The sequence below is a fragment of the Cupressus sempervirens genome, chromosome 4 (assembly GCF_028749045.1).
Source record: "Cupressus sempervirens isolate cs-2001-9-10 chromosome 4, ASM2874904v1, whole genome shotgun sequence".
Lineage (NCBI taxonomy): Eukaryota > Viridiplantae > Streptophyta > Pinopsida > Cupressales > Cupressaceae > Cupressus > Cupressus sempervirens.
In genome coordinates this window covers 617,385,513-617,410,079 of record NC_143121.1, presented here as the reverse complement: position 1 = coordinate 617,410,079, position 24,567 = coordinate 617,385,513, and the positions used below count along the sequence as shown (strand labels likewise).

At 34.7% G+C, this 24,567-nt stretch overlaps 1 pseudogene; it reads left to right on the top strand.

Moving 5' to 3' along the window:
* The first annotated feature begins 1,472 nt into the window (after nt 1–1,472).
* On the top strand, nt 1,473–20,468 carry LOC149562740 (nicotinate phosphoribosyltransferase 1-like; annotated as a pseudogene).
* The last annotated feature ends 4,099 nt before the right edge of the window (nt 20,469–24,567 follow it).

The window sequence follows — 24,567 nt, the reverse complement described above, 5'->3', positions numbered from 1 at the left end:
TCAACAATCAACATGTTTGCAAATCCATCAAAGGAAGGCTTCTGGTAAGTAGATCCCATGGTCAATCTGTGAGTATTAAAACTTGAAACAAAGTTGGTATACTCAAAATATAGCCACTTCAGGATGTGATGAATCAACCTGTCATCTTTCATGGGATTTCCACAATCTTTAAGAAGTGCCCTATACTCATTGACTTTAATGATATAATCCTGAATTGTGTCATAATTCTTAGGATCCAAGAGAAGTAGATCATCCTCAATCTGAAATCCCTTTTCTTCATCCACTTTACCATACAATTGTTCAAGTTTATCCCAAGCTTCTTTAGATTCTGAACAATTTTTAATGTGAAAGAGAAGATTCCCATGTACGCAACTCCTGATAACACCTAAAGCCTATCGGTCTTGATTTTGCCAATCAATGAGTTCTTTAGCATTAGTAGGTTTGGTAATTGTACCATCAACATAAAGACTATTTCCTTTTTCCATTAATCTACTCCATGCAATATCTTTCCAAGTAGAATAGTTGTGTGAAGTTAAAGGAGGACATTTAAAACCCATGATGCAGAAATGAAAAGAGCACAAGAGAGAGACACAAAAAACATAGTACACACCCCCCCTTTTCACTCAATCAAAAGACCCCCCCAAAAAAGATGTTGTGGCACTTAATAAGTAGTGTGCTTACAATGGTCCATTTGTCAAAATGAACAAAGTGGACTTTCTGATTTTGCTTTTACAACTACCTTATGAGGCTTAAATCTATCACTTAAGCACTGTAGCTTAGTTTTACAACAATTCTGAAAGAGAATCAAAGCTTTACAATGCCAAAGAAGGCCTAATTTTGAAAGTGAGAAATTGGTCCACACAACCTTAGAATTTGACTTCAGATCTAGAAAGTAGAAGAAAAAAATATGCACTTTCAAAAAAAATAGAACCTAAAAAAGTGAACAAATGTGCCTGTACAGAGCTTTTGAAGTTGCAAAATGCAAGATTATGTAGGTAGAGTTGCCAAAAAATGCAATTTCTACAAAATTTGTGTACCCAAATCAGAAAACAACACCACCACTAGAAAATTTAGGAAATTTTACCTAATTTCAAAAAAAATTGCACATGAATTGGAGTACAGATGTCCGAGATATTAGCTCACAAAGTCAAGTTGCCAAACTAAAAGGAAATTTGCAGAGGGGTCTAGAAGGAAATTATGAGTCTAAATTTGACGATCAAACAACTGTCAATGCAGTGATAAAATGCCTAGAAATGACATCTTGATGGGTGTCAAATTTAACTTTGGGAAATGATGACGTTAGCAAAAATTCATATTTTGGGTGACGTGGCAAGCTGACTTGGTTGTCCGTACTGTACGAAATATGACAATATGGTAGTCCAACTAGGTTCCACAGGTGACGTGGTAGTCTCGAGTGATGAGGTGTCACTACTTAGTTGGCAGGTGACATGTACCCTATCTTAAAGTACCACATGTCTTGGTTTAGGGGTTCATGTCTGTCCGCGTGGCCGAATATTTTCTTGCCACGTAGCACGGGTACTGTCCAGGCTGGAAGAGTTGAAAAATTACCACCAAATGTTGCAGCGGTAAGGAAGACACAGGCACTAGAAAGCCTATTTTGTGCCAAAAAATTGTGGGAGATAGTGATCAACAGATGCCGAAAAACCTTTCATCACTGTCGAAGATTTGCAACTCTGTGGGTGGGGAAGATCCAAAGCATGCTGGGAGATCACAGACACAGAGCCATAATATTGATTGCCTTGCCAGAGATTAAACATCAATGCCATAAAATGACTGTGCTGCCAAAAAATTGTAGCAGCGATGTCGCTGGTTTGAAAATAAGATCCCACATTTATTGTGTGGGTACTTTTAGTGCTGGATAAAAGGAAAATGTCGCATGACTCACAACAAAGAGCTAGTGGCCACTTGTAGACTTGGCCATCATGTGGTTAAGCTCTCCTAAAAATTAGCTGAATTTTAAATTGAATGACCCCTGCAGATTTGGTTGTACGGCCCTTGCGCCAAATAAATAAGATAACTCCTTGCGATTAAATAAAATACCTCCAAAAAAGGCAAATCCGGGGTGTCACTACCTGGGTTTGCTAAAAAAAATTCTCTGAAATTCCGCTAATAAACTGACGGAAAATGAATAACAAAGAAATCAAAAATTACAGATCTGAAATAAACCAATTGAATCTGTGAAAAATGACCATACCCATACCACAAATCGGGGCCTTCGGGTTTTGATTTGCAAAAAAAATTTGCCTCACAATCAACTTTGGGCCAAGGTAGCCAAGTTTATAGTCAATTTTCATCGGTTCAGTATTTTGGATACAATGGAGAGGTCAAATCTGGCTCTAGACGCTCCCAATTTTTGCAGCACTTTGGATTCAAGCTAAGGTGATGAAGCAAGCAAGAGGTCTCGAACAACTTGTGATGATAAAATCTCCAAGTTGCTCTGATACCATGTAAGAATTTTCCTAAGGGAAAAATTCACCCAGGAACTGAGAACTCAAACATAAGCACACAGTAGACCAAAGTAGACAGAGTATGATCAGAATGACAATATTCATTCAATAACTGGTTGAGAGTACACTAGGAGTGCCTGAATATAAAGACCTCAGGAGAGCTTCTAGAATGTCTCATAATCAGCACCATGATGTGTCATACAACCAAGCACATGTCCACCAGATATGGGTTATCCTCCATTAAGCAGGAAAGTAAGTGTAGTGATGAGAGGATAAGCCTACAAGGGTGTGGCACTCAAAACAGTGTTGTAGACACCATGTGCTAAAATAGAGTTGCGTACTCCTATGTTGTCTACATGACAACTCAAAAGGTGTGCAAACTCTTAAGTGTCTCACAAATAAAAATAATAAAATAATGCATTAACCTAAGTAAACTTAAATAAGTGTAAATAGTAAAGTACGTATTTAGACCAACACTCCCTCTTAGATTTTATGCCACAAAATTCTCTAATGTTGTAATCTCCCTCTATGAAGGAATTACATAGCTTCTTTTCTAAATAGAGAACTCTCCACAAAAAAATTCAAATTTTAGAAAGATATGTCATAGTAAACTCTCCCTCTTTGACAACACATGCGAAAGACAACACATACCAAATGAGTAACAATGTACCTTGAGTACTATTTCATATGTAATGTTTCCATGATTATGCTACATCAATTGATAGATCTTCAACTTGGTTCATGTTGATGCATCACTAAAACTTCATTTTAGTGAGCTTCAGATAGGTGAATGACCCCTAACTTACCTCTTAGATAAAAGAATGCATCCTTAGGTATTGTCTTGGTGAATATGTAAGAAATCTATTATTTTGTATGGACATATTCTAATCTGATCTCCTTATCCTACACCAATTCTCTAACAAAGTGATACTTTATTGTAATGTGCTTTGTTTTTTAATGCATTACTAAGTTCTTGGATATGTTGATTGCACTTGTATTATCGCAAAACATAACTATAGGTTCTTTGATCTCCACCTTCATGCCTTCCAATACTATTTAAACCAAACAATATTAGAACAATTTACTACTACTGTAACGTACTCTACTTCTGCTATAGATTAGGATGTACAATTTTTTTTTTACTTGTCCAAGAAACCAACCTCTTTCTAAGAAAGAATGCTCCTCCACTTGTACTCTTCCTATCATCAATGTTTCCTGCCCAATCAACATCAGTAAACACTTTCAAGTCTAGATTATATCCAAATTTGTACCATAATCCATAATCTTTAGTAACTTTCAAGTATCTCAAGATCCTCTTGATTGCCATCATGTGATTTTCTCTTGATTTTTCTGAAAATCTTGCTACAATACCAACTGCAAGAGCAATACCTAGCCTTGTATGAACTAAATACTGCAACTTTCCAATCATTGATCTATATAAGGTTTGATCTACCTCCTTTGATTCATCATCCTTGCTAAGCTTTAGTCCAATACACATGGGAGTTCCAACTGGTTTACAATCTTCCATACCATATTTATTAAGTATCTCCTTGATATATTTAGATTGAGTGATGTAGATACCATTCTTGCTCTGCTGAATTTGAAGACCAACAAAGAATTTAATCTCACCAAACATTGACATCTCAAATTCCTTGTTCATTTTTTCTAAAATATCTTTGCATAGATCATCATTCCCTATAAACAAAGTATCATCCACAAATATTTCTACCAAAACAATCTTTTTATCTAGTCCTTCCTTGATATACAAGCTACCATTATCATTAGTTCTCTGAAAACCAATCTGAATAAGATAGTTATGCAATCTTGCATATCATGCTCTAGGGGCTTGTTTCAGACCATACAATGGTTTGTGTAATTTGTAGACCATGTCCTTCTTATTTGGATCAACAAAACCTTTAGGTTGTTCAATGTAGACTTCTTCAACCAAAATACCATTGAAAAATGCAAATTTGACATCCATTTGATATACCTTAAATCCTTTCTATGCAACATATGCAAGTAAGGTCCTAACACCTTCCAGTCTTGCAATAAGAGAAAAAGTCTCTCCATAGTCTATTCCTTCTTCTTGAGAGTAGCCTTTACATACTAGTCTAGCTTTATTTACCTTACCATCTTCATTCAACTTATTTGTAAATACCCACTTAGTACCAATCACATTTTTATCTTTAGGCCTAGGTACAAGAGTCCATATTTTGTTTTTCTCTATTTTCTCTATCTCTTCATTCATAGCCTCAATCCAACTTTTATTTTATAATGCATCTTTGACATTTCTAGGTTCAAAATCAGCAAGCAAACAAGTACCTTTTAACTTACTTCTTTTCATAGTACTTCTAGATTTGTCTCCAATAATCTAATCTGGTGCATGATGTCTCCTGACATACTTGGCTAATATAGGTTCCTTACCTTTTGACTAAGTTCCAATATATTTATTTTGAGTTCCAACTTCAGGTTCTGGCTGATCTGACTATTTCTTAGGTCCTTTATACTCAATAGGCATTGGCTCAGTAGCATCCGAATGTGAATTAGGTTCCTATAACTTGGTTTGATCTTCTTGCAACTTGGTGACTAAAGACTCGAGAGAAGAAGTTTTTTGATTGACAGATGTATCTGGCACTGTATTAGGTTCAATAAAAACAAATCTACTATAATCTTCTAGTTCCTTTTTTCTTTCTTCTTTAGTCATTTTTGCAAACTCATCAACTTTCACATGTGCACTTTCTATGACTTTGTGAGTAGATAAATTCAAACATCTATATGCCTTACTCTTACATGGATATCCCAAAAATATGCCTTCATCGCCCTTTACATCAATTTTTTTCAAAATATAACATTTGCTTCCAAATACTTTTAGGTAACTTACATTGGGTTTATAGCCATACCATAACTCGTAGGGGGTTTTGAATGAGTTCTTCTTGAACTGTACTCAGCTCAAGGTATGAATTGTAGTGTTGACTTCCTTCTAGTATTTGATAGCAATGTTCTTTTCAATCATTAAAGTTCTTGCACAATCCATGATGGATCTGTTCCTCCTTTCATCTATTCCATTATACTCAAGAGTTCTAGGGGTTGATACCTATCTTTTGATTCCTCTTTCAATGCAAAAATTATTGAACTCATGGGAGATGAATTCACCACCTCTATCTAACCTCGAGATTTTAGTATTTTTCCTATTTTTTTTTCTACTCTGGCCAAATACTATTTGAACTTCTCAAATGCTTCTAATTTCTCTCTTAGATACATGGCAGTCATCATTCTAGAGTAATCATCAATAAAAAGAATTAAGAAATTTTCTCCAGTATAGCTCTCAATTCCAATAGGTCCACATAAGTCAGTATGCACAATTTCCAAAATTTCTTCAGACTAATAGTTTTTACTTTTAAAGCTAGTCTTTCCCATCTTACCAATCTGACAATTTTTGCATAGACCAACCTCAGATTTCTTTATACTAGGAATGCCTCTTACTTTCTTGAATTCTCTTATTTTTAGTAGGTTATCAAAATTCACATGACATAACCTTTTATGCCATAACCAAATTTCTTCAACTTGAGCAATAAAACACTCACATTCAACAAGTCCAAGATAGAACAAGTTACCTTTTGTCTATATGCCTGATCCAATCAGCTTTTCTTTGTCATCCAACTGTCTTGCTTTTCCATGCATGAATTCCACCTTAAATCCAATAGGCATTATCACATGCAAGCTCTTTGATTAGTGAGATTCTTCCTCTTCCTTTTATGCAACAAGGTTCATTATTACCAAACCTCACACTACCACCATCATAGTCTTCAAAATGTTCAAACTTTGTTTTGTCACCAGTCATATGATGAGAGAAACCACTGTCTATGATCCATGTATCATTTTTCCTCACATGAGAGGTAACTGCCATCTTATCTTCCTCGTCATTATCAGATTCATCTTTCATAGTAATGTAAACAATTTCATCTTCACTATTATCAGAATCTTTAGAATCTTTCTCCATGAAACATATTTTCTTACCTTTGTCCTTAAATGATTTGAAGTCTTTCTTGCCATTACACTTGTGACCTTTCTTCTCATCCTTGTTTTTCTTGTTTGGGCACCTAGCAGCAATATGACCAATTTCCTCACATGCAAAATAGATTAGAGGAACCTTACCTTTGCATTTTCCTTTGCCTCTAGAATATTTCTTTGCAAGTAGAGCTTCAACCACCTCAAGATCACTATCAAAACTCTGTTATGATTCTTCTTCACTTTCTAACTAAGAATCCTTTATCTTTTTGCCCTTATCCTTGAGTGAAAGCTTGGCTTCAAATGCTGATTCAATGTTCTTGGAAGCTAAAACATAGTTTTCATAGTTATCTAGCTCAAATATAGTCAATCTTCCTACTATTGCCTCTAAATTTATCTTATGATTTGCTTCACATCTTCTTTCCTAAATTGCAGAAACTCTAATTCTATAAATGGGAAGTAATGGTCTAAGAGCTTTACTTGCAACTATTTCCTCTTTGATATCTCCTCTAGAAGCTTTGATTGCACTGGCACTTGCTTTGACTCTTTCAACATATTTAGTAATATTCTCATCCTCTCTCATCTTCATCTGATCAAATTATCCTTGTAGACTTTTTACTTTGGCTCTCCTCACATTATCATCACCTCCATAGATATCTTTTAGCTTGTTCCACATAGAAAAGGCATTTTTGCAGTCCTTGATATCATCAAATTCTTCATAGCTTAAGGCTGATGCAATGTCTATCATCATGGTATTATGAGTCTTCTTCTCAGCAATGTCATTAATAGATAATGTACCAAAAGGAGTCACATATTCTTCATCAAGATATTTCAATCCCGTATCTCCAATGGAAGCTAGATGGAGTCTCATGAGATCTTGCCATGCTGAAAAGTTATCCCTGTTAAGCCTTGGAATTTCCCTCTTGTAAGACATCTTGATCTTTAGCTTAAATCCTTGAAATCCTTCCTGCAAGCACCAAAAGCTCTGATACCAATTGTTGGAAATATAGATGGAGTAACTAAGAGTGTGAGGGCGGGGGGGGGGTGAATCAATTACCAAAAAAAAAAATCCACAGATCCCTTAGATGTCTTATAAAACTAGTTACTATTGTCACTCGATAGCCACATAGAAAAATATTGTAACTTGATAGATGCAGTGTATGTTATCTTTAACAGAACTTAAACACTCATAGTGATTAACATGCATGCATAAAAGAAATAACATGAACACAAGAGACACCAAATTTAACATGGAAAACCAATATGGGAAAATCACCAAGTAACTAGCTACTAATTTTCACTCTTTTGAAGTGAGCCCTGTTAGGAGCCAACCCTGTTAAAGGTTACAAAACACACTATTAAGTGTGACCTTGTTAAAGGACTTAATCACCCTACTAGGAGTGGCCTTGTTAGAGGACTTTTAGAACAATTCAATAGAACTGTCACCTTGTTAGAGGATTTGCAAAATGGCTATTAGGCCAACTCTTTTAAGAGATTTAGAAATCACTGCTACAATGGTGAGAAAGTAACAATTTGAGTTGACCTGAATGAGATGCAACTAAATTGCTGATACAGATCTCTATTATGCTTTACTAGATCCTTTTTGATCAAATACAACTTTGCTGCTCCTTAAGGATATCTAATCCTTCTTCAGAATTTGCTCACACTTTCCTCTTCAACACACTTGCATGCTCACTCATACATTTTTTGAATTCACAACTTGACCTTTTATTTATACCTTACAAATTGTCAAGTCAGCTCAATTAAAAGTTACAATTATCAATAATCATTACATTAGTTAGCTACAATCATTACATGAAACAATCAAACTTTATTTCCTAAAACAATGAAATCCTTCATTGGCGAACCCTACTTGGTAAACACTACTCCAGAAATGATTTCCAATGTTAACCAACTGAAGCTCAGTGAACACTACAAATTTTGCAAAATCCTTTGGAGATCAAGTGAACTCGGTAAACATTGACTTTCCTTCATTAACCTTGTGAGCTTAGTAGAAACTAAATTCTGCTAATTGGGCCTAAAGCCCAATTAGATGTGGTTTCTTAAGGAACTACTCTACAATGGGTACATGGGATAGGATCACTAATACTAATGGATGATCTAACCCCAAAATAGACTAGTTTCATCATTCTTTTTCCAAATCAATACTTCTTATTCATCTAATCATTCAAATTCACTTCCTAGTTGCTAAATACATATAGATATTTAGCCTAGGGAAAGGAAGGAAAAATAGTAAACATCACCCCCCTAGTCTATTCTTTTGAAATCTATTTGGAAACCATCTTTAATGGATACCATAGATTTAAGGGTTTAACAAACTAGTTTTGCAAGAATGAATGTAACTTTTGACCTACTTGATGAAATGACTTAAAATAAAATTTTAAATCATTTTAACTCCTTCCCCTATCCATCCATATCATTAATATATGTCAATACTTCCATACAGAATCATTCCAATAGAAAATACAACAAATTTTTTGCACAAAATAGGGTTTATTTTATTGATATCAGTAAATCCTTCTATATAACGGTGCTCTCTAACTAGAGAGAAATGACATGACATTAAATACCCTTCTTCCAATAGATACAACCACATTTTTGGATATTGAAGGTAGTTTTCCAAGTTTTTGCAACTTCTTGGCTAAAAGTTGCTAATTAACAACTTTTCCAAAAAGTGCAATTTTGTCTTATAAATAGAAAAAGTAACTTTTACACTTCCTACAAGCTTAATATAAAATTAAAAAATTAGCAAACTTAGTTATTCAACCATGGTGACCTTATTTAATCCAAAACTAGCAAAGACTCCTAACTAAGGGTCATATAGGACTAATGCAAATAGGATTTAGAAAACATCCTGAAGCAATGCTCTTTACAAGTGACTATTGTCACAAAAGCTTGCACCCTTGTCCAAAGTTTTTACCTAAGGAAAACCTTGTAAAACATGGAAACAACCTCCAAGTGGGACTTGAACTATGAAGTTGAGTCTCTGGAGAAGGCTGACTTCCTTTGCTATCAGGCTACACCTAAATGACACTCAAAGGGGAAAAGGTAGAAATAATCTATGAAAGCAACTACCTAATCTATTCTAAGGAGATGATGCACCAAAATAGAGTGTTCAATCCTACCTCTTCCCATATATGCACAATTAACCAGTTATAACCTGAAAAGAATATAGATTCAGACCTTTTTTAATCTAACAACCACATGCAGATCAAACAACAAAAGAATGCTATAGGAAGAAACTTCACTCAATATCTTTCAAATTCAAAAATAGATACAATCATGGAAATTACAGAATATAGACAAGAACTTTAACCAGAGGTAAAGAAGTCTTGCATAGTGTGTTAAGGGCTAAAAGAGATACAAAAAAGAGTTACAATGGCTTAGAGGCAAAGGGAATTTTACAATGCACATGCAAAGCATGCCAAGGAATATAGTGAATAATCTACTAGACCTTAGAAGGGCTACCGAATGTGCTTTTATAGCTTAAGAATAACTAGGTATTTTTGACTAAGAACCACTTCACAACCACTATATCCAACCATTATTACAAATCCATAAAATATCTAATCATGGTACAAAACTAGATGCTAGAAATTCACTTGTACCCTAAACAAAGCTCTGAGAGGTTAGGAACAATGGCTATTAACTTTTGACTGAGTAGATGGATAAACTAGTGGTGATGGAGTGTTCCTTTGCATTTATTAGACCTGGAGAATGATGAAAGTGGTTATAGGAGATTAAAAAGACCAGAGCTATCATCAAAGATTTTCTTCCTCTATCATCAACTTGCCAAATTAGCTATGTCATTAGTCAACTGGAGGTAAACCATTATACCCTACTACATGGAGCATTCATCCTTTACCATTCTGCAACTCTATAAAGTCTTCCTACTTTGACTAGCTATGATCACAACTTCACCACTACCTTATTTATTAATAGTTATCACTTGCAAAACTATGACCAACTGGCTGTTGCTACTTTGTAGCCTACCCTTGACATCTTTTGTTAATCACCATGACCTTGCAAATACTAAGATCCTAACCACATTTGCACCATCACCATTGTGAGCTAAGGTTAACCTTATAACCTTGAAACCAAGTGGAACAAAGAAATTACTTGATCACAACTCTAACTATAGCTTCCCTCTTACATGTTGTGATAGTGCACTAGCCATAGATCTGAAAGATCTAACAGTGTGAAATGTATCCTAGAAACAATAAGATTTTTCCCTTTCTACACTATCATGACTTAAACCATGGTATGTCAATATAACCTTGTCCAAGCGAACATAGTGTAATCATGCCTTTTCCAGTTGAACTCCAATTGGCACTTAACCCACCACACCTGTATGAATCACATGGTCGCAACTTGAAATGTTTCAAAGGCATGCATGAAATAAGGCTGTGAGAATCGGGATAAAAGACATGGCCAAAGTTTAAAATAGATCCTTGTGTAACATCTGATCATTCAAATATTTGAAAAGTATGACCGTTAGATGGCTCAACATTTTGAAATCAATTTTCTAGCAAGAGGGTATTTTTGGCTAACATTTCTGGTGATTCAGAGGGGATGCAAGCCTGCTTGGCATAAGGCTAGTCACCATTGAAGATCCATTGGGCTATAGAGTCTCTAACTTTGAAAAAAGGTATTCATTTCATAACCTTCTCTGCATTCAAAGCTATAAAACATGCCCTTCTACCTCAAAAACTTTGCAAAAAATGGAACCAAAGCTCTCTGCTACAAAAAAAATAACATGTTCATGTGCACTTCTTGGAAAATAGGAAATAACATGAAGAAAACTAACCAACTATATACATGAATATTTATTCCAATCAGAAATAGGGCTTGAGATATATTCCATTGATTGGAGTAGGCAAGATTTCACCATTACACCTGCTTAACTGGAAAGCATTGGCTTGCTTGCAACTGATCATTTCATAGGGACTGCTCCATAGTGCATCAAATTTTGAATGTGTTCATGCCTTCACTTTGTTTGCATCCCACTTTACCACAATATCACCCTCTTTGAAAATTCTAAACTTTGCCTTCTTGTCAAAGATTTTCTTTATCTATGTAGGTGCACTTTCCATACACCATTTTTAAAGTTTAAAATTTGCCTCCCATGAAAAGAAAATCCCTTAAGGTGTTCCCTAATTGTGCTAATGTTTTATCATGAAGTTGAATTGGTTTGAAGACCTAGAATGCAACATTTCAAATTCTCTAAGATTGAGGAGTTCAAAATTCAAAGATTAGTCTCACAGTTCAAATTTCCAGAATTAATGCTATTTCCAAGATCAAGTGTGTATGTTATCAATTTTCAATCAAAGGCTTCTAGATTATATGATTGAAGGATAATTACTATGGATATGCATTCAAATTTCACTTATAAGAGAAAAATAAAAAAATGAATTGCAAAGGTAAAATCCCACAAGTAGAGAAGTCAAAGTCTCATTTTCCATCTAGAAAAAGGAAATGCAAAATCTTAATTTTAAATAGAAAGGCACGAGTTTATAACATCAAGATTACATGTTCAGTACAATTCACAAATCAATTGACATAAAATAGTGATCATGATAAAGAAGCGAAAAATCTTATGTCGTAGTCTATTTCAAGTTTTCTACCACTGGAGAAGCTAAAAATGAATTTTCTGCTATAGGGTAGTCATCAAGTGCATTGTAGGTATGTTGAAGCACACATATAATATGTCATGTAAATTGTGATGACCTAAGAATGAAGAGTTTGCTTTGGTGGAAAATGCCCTCCCATGTTCATTTTTTGTAAGGGGAAGCTATTTTCTCATTTTCTGCAAGGAGAAGCTATTCACTCATTCTCTGCCAAAGAGAAGGCCATGCGGGTGTGACTCACAATATATTAGTTGATAAACACAACCATTTAAAATGTGTAGAGGCTATGCAAATAAAATTTCAAGTGTACCAACAATTGATATGGATAATGTCTATTTTCACTTGGAGGGTGATGAGGTGCAGGTAAAAGTGGACAAGCTAGCCTCAACTAAGATACAGCTTCCTTATGATTACTATTATTTGGATTATTACAAGCAGTGAAAGGAATGCATACAAAGAAAATGTGTCAAGCCGAGGATCTTCACTCAGATAAAACAATAAGTTCCCAGGCCGTATTTGGAAGGTAGAGAGATCAAATGTTAAAGGGGCAAGATATCATAGGGTGATGCATCTAATTTGTTGGGCTATCTTCTGACCGGTGATCAATTAGCAACAAGAACTATTATAGTAGCCTATTTTATTTTAGTAGTTTGTGTAATCTTATCTCAGTACTTGTATTATAGTTTTAAAGGATGCGGGCAATCTATAGGATATGGATCATATTTAGATGAATCTTTGCATAAGCCACCTAATGGATATTATGAAGCTCTTCAAAATGATGTTGCCATGTAGTTGGAGAAGTTGCTAGAGGAAACTATGCCAACAGACACAGAGAGCACCCATCCCCAGTTAAGTATTGTGAAAACTAAAATGCCTTGGAAAACTAAATTAATTGTCATGGATTCTAGAAAACTCATTTTTCAATTCAAGCATGTTGCAAAATCAGTGACATCAAGATATATGCGATTCCAAAAGGTTCTATTATTTTTCCTAAGATACCACTCATTAGAGTTGAGAGACCAGTAGTGGTTGTTCAACTTTTGGAAACATCATTTGTTAATTTGGTCAACTATGCATCATTGGTTGCAACAAATGCTACAAGATATAGGCATGTTATTGGAAATTCCAAAAAAATTCTTGAATTTGGACTCCTCTAGGCCCAAGGCCCTGATGATGGAATAAAGTGCATCCAAATATTGTTACATGGATGGGTTTGATGCAATCAGCAATGTTGATGCTGGACGAAGCTTTGGCTTACCACTCCGGTGGGACACATTCTCATGCTTTTGTCAGTCCATTTATGGGGTTTGATGAGATCACTGATCAGGTGCTTCATAGATCTGATAGATTGAGCACATGTGGTGATTTTGTAAGCTTAGTATAATGTTGGCTGAGAAAATTGAAAGGAGTGGAGTCTTTGAGAGGAAGCTTCTCTGATACCAATCATAGTGAGATGGTGACATTCACATCATATGCTTTGGCTTTTTTGACCAAATTTTGAGCTCTTGTGGACAGTTACAATGTTATGTGAAGTGGAATACCCAATTTTTGTGCTTTAACTCTTGTCTTGCATGAGTTAGGGTACAAAACATAGGGCATCAAGCTGGATTCAGGGGACCTTGCATATTTATCAATTAAGACACAAAAGTTCTTTTGTGCAATTGAAAAGGAATTTGGTGTTCCTAATTTTGGGAAGACGACAATCACTACTAGCAATGATATCAACAAGGAGACTCTTGGTGCATTGAACAAACAGGGCCATGAAGTAGATGCATTTGTTATAGGGACCCATCTTATTACATGCTTTTCTCAGCCTGCCCTTGGTTGTGTTTTTAATTGGTAAAGATAAATGGTCAGCCTTGAATGAAATTATCTAAAGATATATCAAATGTCTCGATTCTCTACAAAAAGAAGTGTTATGAATTGTATGGGACCGAAGGGTTGCAATGTCATTATAGTGCAAAAATTTGGACCCCCAAAGTTCACTAAGGATGGCGTCACTGTTGCAAAATTTATTAAGTTTAAAGATAAAATGAAGAATATTGGTACAAGCCTTGTAAAGAAATTTTCTAATACAATAAATGATGTAGCTAGACATGGTATAACATGTGCAACTATACTTACTCAGGAAATATTCACTAAAGGTTGTAAATCAGTGACATCTGGTATGAATGCAATGGACTTAAAGCATGGTATTAACATGGCAATGACGATGTTGCAACACATTTGAAAAAGTAGAACATGGTATGCACATAATTATTGGGCAGATGATAGGTCTCCTATTAAAACAAAAGAAATCTCATTCAAATGATATTTCTTTTAGAATTTGAAAGGTCCCAATTAGTACTGAATAAAAAGAAAAGTTTTGGAAATATTTGAAATAGGATTTAAATATGAAAGAAAAACTCGAGAGTTGTGAAGACATAAATGTGAAAAGTCATAAGTTTGAAGTTGAAAGAACAATTTTAGTAACTGAAAAGTCACCAATGAAGAAACTAAACAATCATTATGAGGATAGTATTTATGGAAAATTTTGAGATAGATTGAGGGTTCTACTTTTTCTACATATAGTCAAAGAGCTAGAGTAGAGGGGAGAGCATTTAGTTTTTTGCATTTTCATTCATGCACCTGAGATTGATATCTTGTTCTTTGTAATAGATTTGGCTGTAGATTGTAAGCAATTGTAATTAGAGTATTGTATTTGTTGTGATTAAAATAAGGAAGGCTTTGTTATGAATCAAAGTATTTGGGCATCACTTTTCTTGACTATTTTCAATCAGAGTATTGTTATGGTCAGTTTTGAGAACTTTCTTGCATTCTTAGTCAAGTGGTGAATGGGTAGTAGATCAGAGTACTATCATTTGTTCCTATTGCAAGGATTCAAATGTTTAATCTTTAGTTTAATTTCATGTCACTGCATTTGCATAACAAATAAAATTCTTGCATTACCCATCTCAGGAAGTCATAGGATGTGTGAGTTCTCAAAGTTGGCTAGGCTTAACATCTAAAATCTACCTAAGTTAGTCCTTCCTAGGATTAACTTGGTTTCTCCTCTTCAGTTCTCAGGTTAAGAATGCCCCCAGTTAGTTTAGGAAATAAAAATAATAATTGCATATCATTCTATAAGGGATTTTTACCTTTCAATTCAGAGGAAATCTATCAACCCCATGATAGATTATCCAACTGTTGGCATCTAATTGTTCTTTCAGATTTGGGCATTTTGGGAGTTTATTCAAAAGAACAATTTGTTTGCCAACAATCTATTGTTGATGTATTTCTAAGGTCTATGCAACCTAATTTCTTTTCTCCTCTAGCTCCATCAAATCGACCATTATTACAGACATAATATCATTTTCAATTAGTTAAAATTGATGAGCTAGCTCAAGGGTAGGAAACTCTAATGAGATAGGAAGTATAGCTTCCTTTCCATATGCTAACATGAATGGAGAATTCCCAATAGCCCTTTTACTATTGATCTCAGATTGGTTTTGATAATTGAGTGTCAACACACTTAGACTTTTTATGAAGTTCATGTCGAGCTAGTAACATATGCTGAGTATAATATGTATAAATGTCGAGTAAATAGTAAGTGTCAAGTAGTTCAAGTGCTAAGTGAATAGTAGATGTTGAGCAAGTTCAAGTGCCGAGCTAGAAAAAATTATAGTATGTGTCGAGAACCAGTATTAACAAGTGTCAAGTAATATAGGAATGGCCTAGTTGTTTGTGATGGCACAAACAACTATGTAAACTATTTTTGAGCTAACATATGGATAGATCTCAAAGCTTTGAAGATAAGATCAAATCTATTTGGATTCCCTATGTGATCAACTTGCAACCAATTAGAAAAATGGAAGAAATTGAGCAAGAAAGATGGATGAATCTCAATCATAGATTCATACCTAACCCTAAGCCACCAAAGTCTTTTTAAAGGAGCTGAAGCCCAATAATTTAAGTATGATGAGAGAGAGAATTAGAGAATGTATGCACAAAGGAAATCCTAGCGAAGATTTAAAGTAAGTGAAAGGGTTGAATTAATCAGTATACATTCAAGGTGACTTCCAAAAAGGACAAAATTGTAGAATGAGTTTGTATAATAGAGGATCAAAGATACAACAATTTCATATCAGATCAGAAAGGATCAAGATGAACTAAAAATAGATCTGAAATTAGCAATACTAGATTGTCAATGTATCAAATAAAACATTCTACTATACTTTCTACTATATCAGTAGGATGAAATCCTTTGTATTAAGGTTGACTTAATAGTCATCGTGAAATCCTTTAATAGGGTGACATTCCAAGTGAGTGTTATAAAGTCCTTTAGCCAGTCACACTTTTAATAGGGTGTTAAAATCTTTTAATAGGGTGGGATCTAAAAATCCTTTGTAAGCCTTTAACAGGGTAGGCCTTTCACAGGGCAAAACATGAGAATTGTCATATTATGTAACCTTAACTGGTGAACTTTATTGTTGTAGTAGTGAAGAATTGTGGGTGTCATCTCCACCCCAATTTAACCTTCTCATTGGAGGGTTTCTAGGTAATCATATCCAGTGTCAAATGTTTAGATGCATTTACTTTACATGTTATTTCAATATGTTTATGCATGCATTGTTTTAATGTTAAAAGTTTTATTGGTTAGAGATTAGTACTTTTGATTCACACCCCCCCCCTTGCCCCCCCACCTCAGAAGTATACATTCCCATTTGTATTTCCAACAATTGGTATCAGAGCTGAATTCTCATTAGGAGAAGCCTTATAGCTTGAAGAAAATATCTTGAGATGGAAGTATACAAGATGGGAAAGACTATTGAAAATTAGGATATTGAGATACATCTCTTACTACAACAACTAAATGAAGCCAGAGATGCCTTGAGAAGTTTGCTAAAGAGAAGGAAAGAGATTGCTATGGCTGAAAATGACACATAATACAAAGATATTGACACCACAAATTTATTTGCAAATGGTAACTCCTATGAATTTGATGTAATAATTAAAAATCTCATGGATAAGAATAGAGCACAAGCTGAGGAAATCAAAAATATCAAGTTGGAGCAAGAATCACAAACTATATTGCTATGTGAGGTGATTGACCAAAAGAAGAAAGCTATAGAAGACAAGGCCATGATTGAAGAAGACAAGAGAATTTTGGCAAACAAATTGAAAGAAAAATTAGCAGAGCTATCTAGGATCTCAAACATGCAATTGGATACCCTAAGCCAAATGATGAATGACCATCATGAGTTGAATGTTAAGGACATTGAGATAACCACACTAAAGTTGCAAAATGATCTGAGAAGAGAAAGAGAGATTGTTGAAAATTGCAACAAGCATAGTGAAGCCATCATATACTTTGAACAACTACTGAAATCCCCTAGATCTAGCAATGACACTTCAGGACTAGGTTATACCAGCACTAAAGAAGGAGAATCATCTAAAGCTACTGAGGAAAGAAACAATAAAGGTAAGAACTCTAAACCTACTTTTCATCATTGTGGAAAGAAAGGACAAACAACTAATGTTTATAGGAGCAAGAATGCTAGTCAGAATGCTAAGCCAAAGAACATGATTCATTGTCACAAGTGTAACAAACAAGGTCATTAGGCATATGAATGCAGAACCAAAACCATGTATGCACCAAAATTTGAAGGATACTACTACAATTGTCAGAAGTATAGACATAGAGCATTTGAGTGTAGATCCAAGCTCACATGGTCATCAAAAAAGTCACCAAAGGGAAGAAGCTATGAAAATAACTATAAATGGGATTACAATACAAGACATAGTTGTCATTATTATCAAGAGTATGGACACATCCATGAGAATTGCATAAGGACACACTTCAATGGTAGCTACAATAGATGGTTGAGTCAAACTACATGTTTTAGTTGTTTGAAGACTAGTCATATCAATAAGCACTGCCCAACAAAGAAAAAGGCACCTAACTCAAAGTTAAACAATGGAAAAGGCAAGATAGATGTTGAGCATATTAGAGGAGAGATGAACAAATCATGGAGGAAGAAAGATGGATACAACACATCAAATGAAGGGATCACTTCGCCTGAAAGGTCAAGTGATCACATCTCAACAAACTAAGCAAAAAGAGGTATGTGGGACTGATATTTAAAAGCTTCATCATACATCAGTTCCAAGATATGTTAGTGTTGAAAAGGATAAACTAGCATGAATAAAGATGCAAATCAAAAAGGAAAAACCAAGTTCAAATCTTCAAGTTTTTGTCTTACTGCCGAGTGTGCAAAGTTCTCTTTTATTGTTGAGTAAAATTCAAGTGTGTGTCAAGTTGTCAACCAAATCTAGTTGAAGTTGAGTTAGTCATAGTAGTTGAGCTATGGGAAAATCAATGGATGCTAAGTGATTCCAACAATGATTAAGCATCATTTCATTGATCTAAAGCTATTCTTCATGTGCCGAGTTATGCAGTTATGCAGTTTTATATTTGTTGAAACCCTAGTTTGCAAAGCGGCATCTATTTCTAAGAATCCAAAGGATAAGGAACCATTTGAAGTTCAACTAGTCAATAATGAGGTAAAGCAACCAGATTTTAGGGCTATTCTAGAAGTAGCATACAAGAATGACTCAGCAGGAGCATTTTCAGTTATTCCACCCAAGGTTGTAATGGTACAAGATGTAAGGAAATGTTATAATTGCAAAGTCAGAGGAATTAGAGACTTGGAAATTCATCAGGCCTATGATAAATTATGTGAAAATGGAGTGTTAAAGAAAGAGTTTGAGATTGTTGAGAGAAAGGGCTTAACTCATGCCCTAGACTTCCCCACTATTTTCAAAATGGAATGGATAAGAATTGTCTTAAGTAAAATCCATGATGGATGCATATGGTTAGAGGGTGGAATCATAAAACTATCAAAGAAAATTTTATATAGGGTTATAGGATACCCAACCCTAGATCATCCCAAGACCCTAAGGAGCAACTCTAAAGAGGTGATTGAGTGAAATATAGGTGCAAAGTGGAACAAGAGATGAATGACCATTGATATTATCAAAGATCCACTTATTGAGTTTGTAGTAAGGGTCATATCACACAAATTATATTAGTCAGGCTAACTAAATAGTATTCCATGTATAATAGTCGATGTAGGATATAAGATTGTGAACAAAGATCACACTTATGATCCTGCAGAACTCCAATTGCAACAAATCATTGAAAACCTAAGAGAAATAAGGAGAAAAAAGAGTGCTCAATGTAAGTTTGGTTCCATATTGATATGCATATTCTTTTATGTTCAAAATGAATTTCCTTCTTTTGGTAAGGTAGGATGGATGATCAATAGGTTTGTGGCTGTACAAATAAATGAGTACATTGAACAAATGGGAGACAATTTTGAGTTAGTAATGACAAGTTACTTTGAAGATTTTAAGCAGTCAATGAAAGAGAGGCTAAGAATTCATGTTTCCCTAGTGGAGAGGTACTACAATGACATTTGTTTCTTGGTAGACATTGACCACACCTTTATCTTGGTTGTATTACCTAGAGTGAGATGGATAAAGCCTTTAGCTAATGAAATAAACATTGATGATGCTTTAGCTACTATCACTGCAAAAAAAATATTTGGTAATTATGATGTTGTGAAATCTAAAGTTGAAATGGAGCTGAAAACAACCTCAACTTTGAAAAAGAAATATAAAATAGTGAGGAAGCTAAGAGAAAAATTTGGTGAAGGAGTTGAAGGCAATGATGAAGATGATGATGATGATGAAGAAGAGGAAGAACAAGAGAAAGGTCAAGGACCTCTTTCTCTAACACAAGGCATGGGTGAAGATGAAGAAGAAGAGGGTGTCGAGGAATAAGCTAAGGAAGCACTAGCCAAACAAGAACCAAAGAAGAGAAAGGCTAAGACACAACCTGTAGCTCAGCTAAAAGAAAAGAAAGTTGCAAAACCAAGACCTACAAAACCTACTACTCTAGCTACAAGAGCCACTAGTCAAAAGGCCAAGGAGCAAGTAAAGGAAAAGAAGAAGGCTATTGAACAACAAGGTTTTGTACAAAAGAAACCCAGGAGAAAATATATTGCACAACTAGAGTCAGATGATGAAAGGACTAAGTTAGAAGACACAAGCCAGTTCAGAGTGGTAAGTCATGCTCCTAAGTCTAATATTGAAAAAATTTGTGATAGTGTTAGGGATAATGTAGACTTAACTAGTTTGAAAAATATTGATTTTAATAAATTGAGTAGAGAAGATCAAAATAAGGTTGAAGAATCAGTGTATGCCATGATGGAAAAACTCAAGAATACCCCTCTTGAATTTGATAATACAATGCCCAAAGAATTATATTCAATTGTTGAGAATAAATGGCACTATTTCCTAAATATGGAAAAGGAAATAAGAGAGTCTACATTGGCACAAGTGATGCCAAAATTTTCAAAAGGGAAAATAGCCAAGGCAAATAAGAAATATGGTAGCAAATTTGCACCCAAGTATAGACCCTTTAGCATACTTCAAAACAAGATTGAAGATGTTGTAAAGAAATCAATTCAAATGTGGAAGTTGATAGATGGCTTGAATACTATCAAGGAAGGAGAAGAGGATCCCTTTAAGGGAAGCAACAATGGAGAAGATGAAGATAATGACAAGGAAGGAGAAGTTGAGAAAGAAAAGGAAGTTAACATAGTAGAGGATACACAACAAAAGGAAGATGAAATGGAAAAAGTTGAGGAGCAACAAATAGAACAGAGTGTGCAAGACACACAATTTCCACCATTAAGCCCTATACATGACACAAACACACCTGCAGTCACAATAAAAGTGAAAGATGTTCCTAAAAAGTCAACTCAGAACATTAATCCATTAACTATAGAGAATTTAAAGAAGATCCTTGACCAATCCACACTATAGGCTAAATTATGTGATAATCTATTATTGGTTAGTGTGGATGAGTTACAATAAGTAGCAACTGACATAACTAGGGATAAGGTGAATACACAAGAACCACCTTCTGTCATTCCTACAACTACTAATGGTCAACCTCTAGTGCAAACATCAGGGGATATATCAGCAAAGGTTGACACCATAGTCAAAGTTGTTATGACTAAACAATAGACTCAGATTGTAGAGGAGCCCACAAAAGAACAAGCAGAAAAGACAGAGGTATTGTTACCTACTACACAAACACAAGGTGCACCATAGATAATTGTAATTGATCAAGGAAGATCAGAAGAAAACAAGGACATTCTAAAGGAAAAGGAGCAGGAAGCCATTTTGAATTTGGTTAATATACCAACAACTAGCACTCCTACCAAAGTCCTTCAAAAGTTGAGTACTGATGCAATCCCACTTCAAATTTTTGCACCAAGATCAAGCTCCACAAATTTTGTGAGTGTACTTAACTATGAAGACCCAACATTAGATGAAGAAATAGTAATACCAACATATGACTATGCAACCATGAACCTAGAATGGATCAATATCATGCAGGAGGCATTGGGAAGGAAGAAGAACCAAGAGATACTTAGAAAGTAGTATAAGCAAAGGCAAGCACTATATGAGATCAAAGACATCTTTTTAGATGCATTTAGCTTGCAAACACCTAATGAAACCAAGCCTATATTGGAACAATTGTCAGAAAATGTTGAACAAGTGACAAATGAAGACAAGGAAACCAATGAAAAACTCATGGAATGGTGTGAAAAGTTCCAAGGAAAAGTTAATGAGAAGATATCTAGTGGAATAGCACTATCACAAGTTGAGTTGGCTACAAATATTGAAAAATTGAAGAAGGTAGTTGAGAATATATTCTCATTGTACACAAAATTGCGTGACCCCACACTCTTCACACAAGAGACAAGCCACAATATTTTGAGTTTATAAAGGAATTTGAAGATTTCAAGCACAGAATTGTCTCAAAGTCCAACTCAAAGTGAGAAGCAGTTTAATTCTATGCTTCACACACAAAAGGAACTAGTTGTACTAACATCAAAAGAGGCTAACATAAGAGCCAAGCTAGTCCAGATTCAATCTTCCCTAACCCCTCACATGGTAATACTATAGAAAGAAGTAGCTTATGCTAAAATAGTCCTAAAGAAAGATCCCAATCTTTCAACATTAGATGGCTTAGTTCACCTTGTAGCTGAGATAGCCATCCAAATCAAATCCATAGATGTTACAATAGACAACTAGGATGTTGCTCTCAAGATTGTAATGGAAGTGAATAATAACTTTCTAGATAAATACACACTTAGTGTATAGACCCTTTGACATAAGTGTCAAAAAGGGGGAGAAATATTAAAGGGGGAGATATATGCAAGGGGGAGACATATGATAGGGGAGATAAAGCAAATAGAGAGAAGAATAAACAAAGGGGGAGCAAACAATAGAAAAATATAATTAGGGAATATTAGATAAAGAGTATTAGAATGATTGAAAACAAAGAGTATCAACAAGAAGCAAATCTACTTAGAGAGATTTTTTAACTCAGACACATTAACTCAAAGGTAGTTATAAAATTTTGAGGTATATAGTTCTTTACAAAATTTTGAAAAATTTTGAAGTTTTGTATATATGACAAACTGGATGTATATTATACTCAAGGAGATTAGATTCATCATGTATAGTTAAGTGTTTTTGCCACTCATGTCGAAGGGGGAGACTATTGATCTTAGATTGGTTTTGACAATTGAGTGTCAACACACTTAAACTTTTTACCAAGTTCATGCCGAGCTAGTAACATATGCCGAGTATAATATGTATAGATGTCAAGTAAATAGTAAGTGTTGAGTAGTTAAAGTGTTCAGTGAACAATAGATGCCGAGCAAGTTCAAGTGCCAAGCTAGATAGAATTATAGTATGTGCCAAGCATCAGTATTAATAAGTGTTGAGTAACACAAAAAGGACCTAGTTTTTTGTGATAGCACAAACAACTATGTGAACCATTTTTGAGCTGACATATGGATAGATCTCAAAGCTTTGAAGATAAGATCAAATCTATTTGGATTCCCTATATGATCAACATGCAACGAATCAGGAAAATGGAAGGACTTGAGCAGGAAAGATGGATGAATCTCAATCATAGATTCATACCTAACCCTAATCCATCAAATTCTTTTTAAAGGGAGATGAAGCCCCATAATTCAAGTATGATGAGAGAGAGAATTAGAGAATGCATGCACAAAGGAAATGCTAGAAAATATTTAAAGTAAGTGAAAGGGGTGAATTGATCAGTATACATTCAAGGTGACTTATAAGAAGGACAGAATTACAGAATCAGTTCATAGAACAGAGGATTGAAGATACAAAAATTTCATATTAGATCAAAAAACATCAAGATGGACTAAATTGAGATTTGAAATTAGTAATACTATATTGTAAGTTTATTAAATCAAACATTATACTATATTTTCTACTGTATCAGTAGCATGAAATCCTTTGTATTAAGGTTGACTTAATAGTCATAGTGAAATCCTTTAACAAGGTGACATTCCAAGTGAGTTATCTAAAGTCCTTTAGCTAGGAAAACTTTTAACAATGTGTTTAAATCCTTTAATAGGGTGGAATCTTACAATCCTTTGTATGCCTTTAATAGGATGGGCATTTTATAGAGCAAATCATGAGAATGGTCAAATTATGTAACCTTAACTAGTGAACTTTAAAAGTATAGTAGTGAAGAATTATGGATGTCATCCCCACCCCAATTTTACCTTCTCATTGGAGGGTTTCTAGGTTATAAAATGTTGTGTCAAGTTTTATGTGGATGCATTTACTTTACATGTTATTTCAATATGTTTATGCATGCATTGTTTTAAAGTTAAAAGTTTTATTGGTTAGAGGTTAGTACTTTTGATTCACCCCGCCCACCTCAAAAGTATACATTCCCATTTGTATTTCCAACATTTAGGTGTTATTTTGTCTACCCAAAGGGAAGTTCTCAATTTCTAATGCCAACACCTTTGATTATCTTCAATAGTCCTCTTGATGATTTTGATAAAATTCTTATTGTATGTCTTAGCCAAGCCATTACCTTGGGGGTAGTAATTGGAAGAAGTGTTTAGGTAAATGCCATGATCAATTGCCCATCTACAAATCTAAGCTCCTACAAATAATTTTGCATTGTTTGAAATTATGGTGAAAGGAGAACCAAACCTTGTAACAAGTACATCTAAGAATTCAACAAGTAAATTCTTGGTAGCATCTTTTAATGGAATTACCTTTGTCCACTTGGCAAAGTAATCTATAGCAACTAGAATCCATTTATGACTAGAGCTAGAAGGAGGATTAATAGGACCAATAAAATGTAATCCCCATTGGGAAAAATGCTAATCCACCTAAATAGTATGAAGTGGAATATTTGTAAGTGTCTGTTTACTTGAGAAGAAAGCACACTTTTCATACTTCCTTACATGTTTATGGCAATCATAGAACAAGGATAACCTGTAGTAGTCGACTCTCATGATCTTCATTGCAGTGGTTCTTGC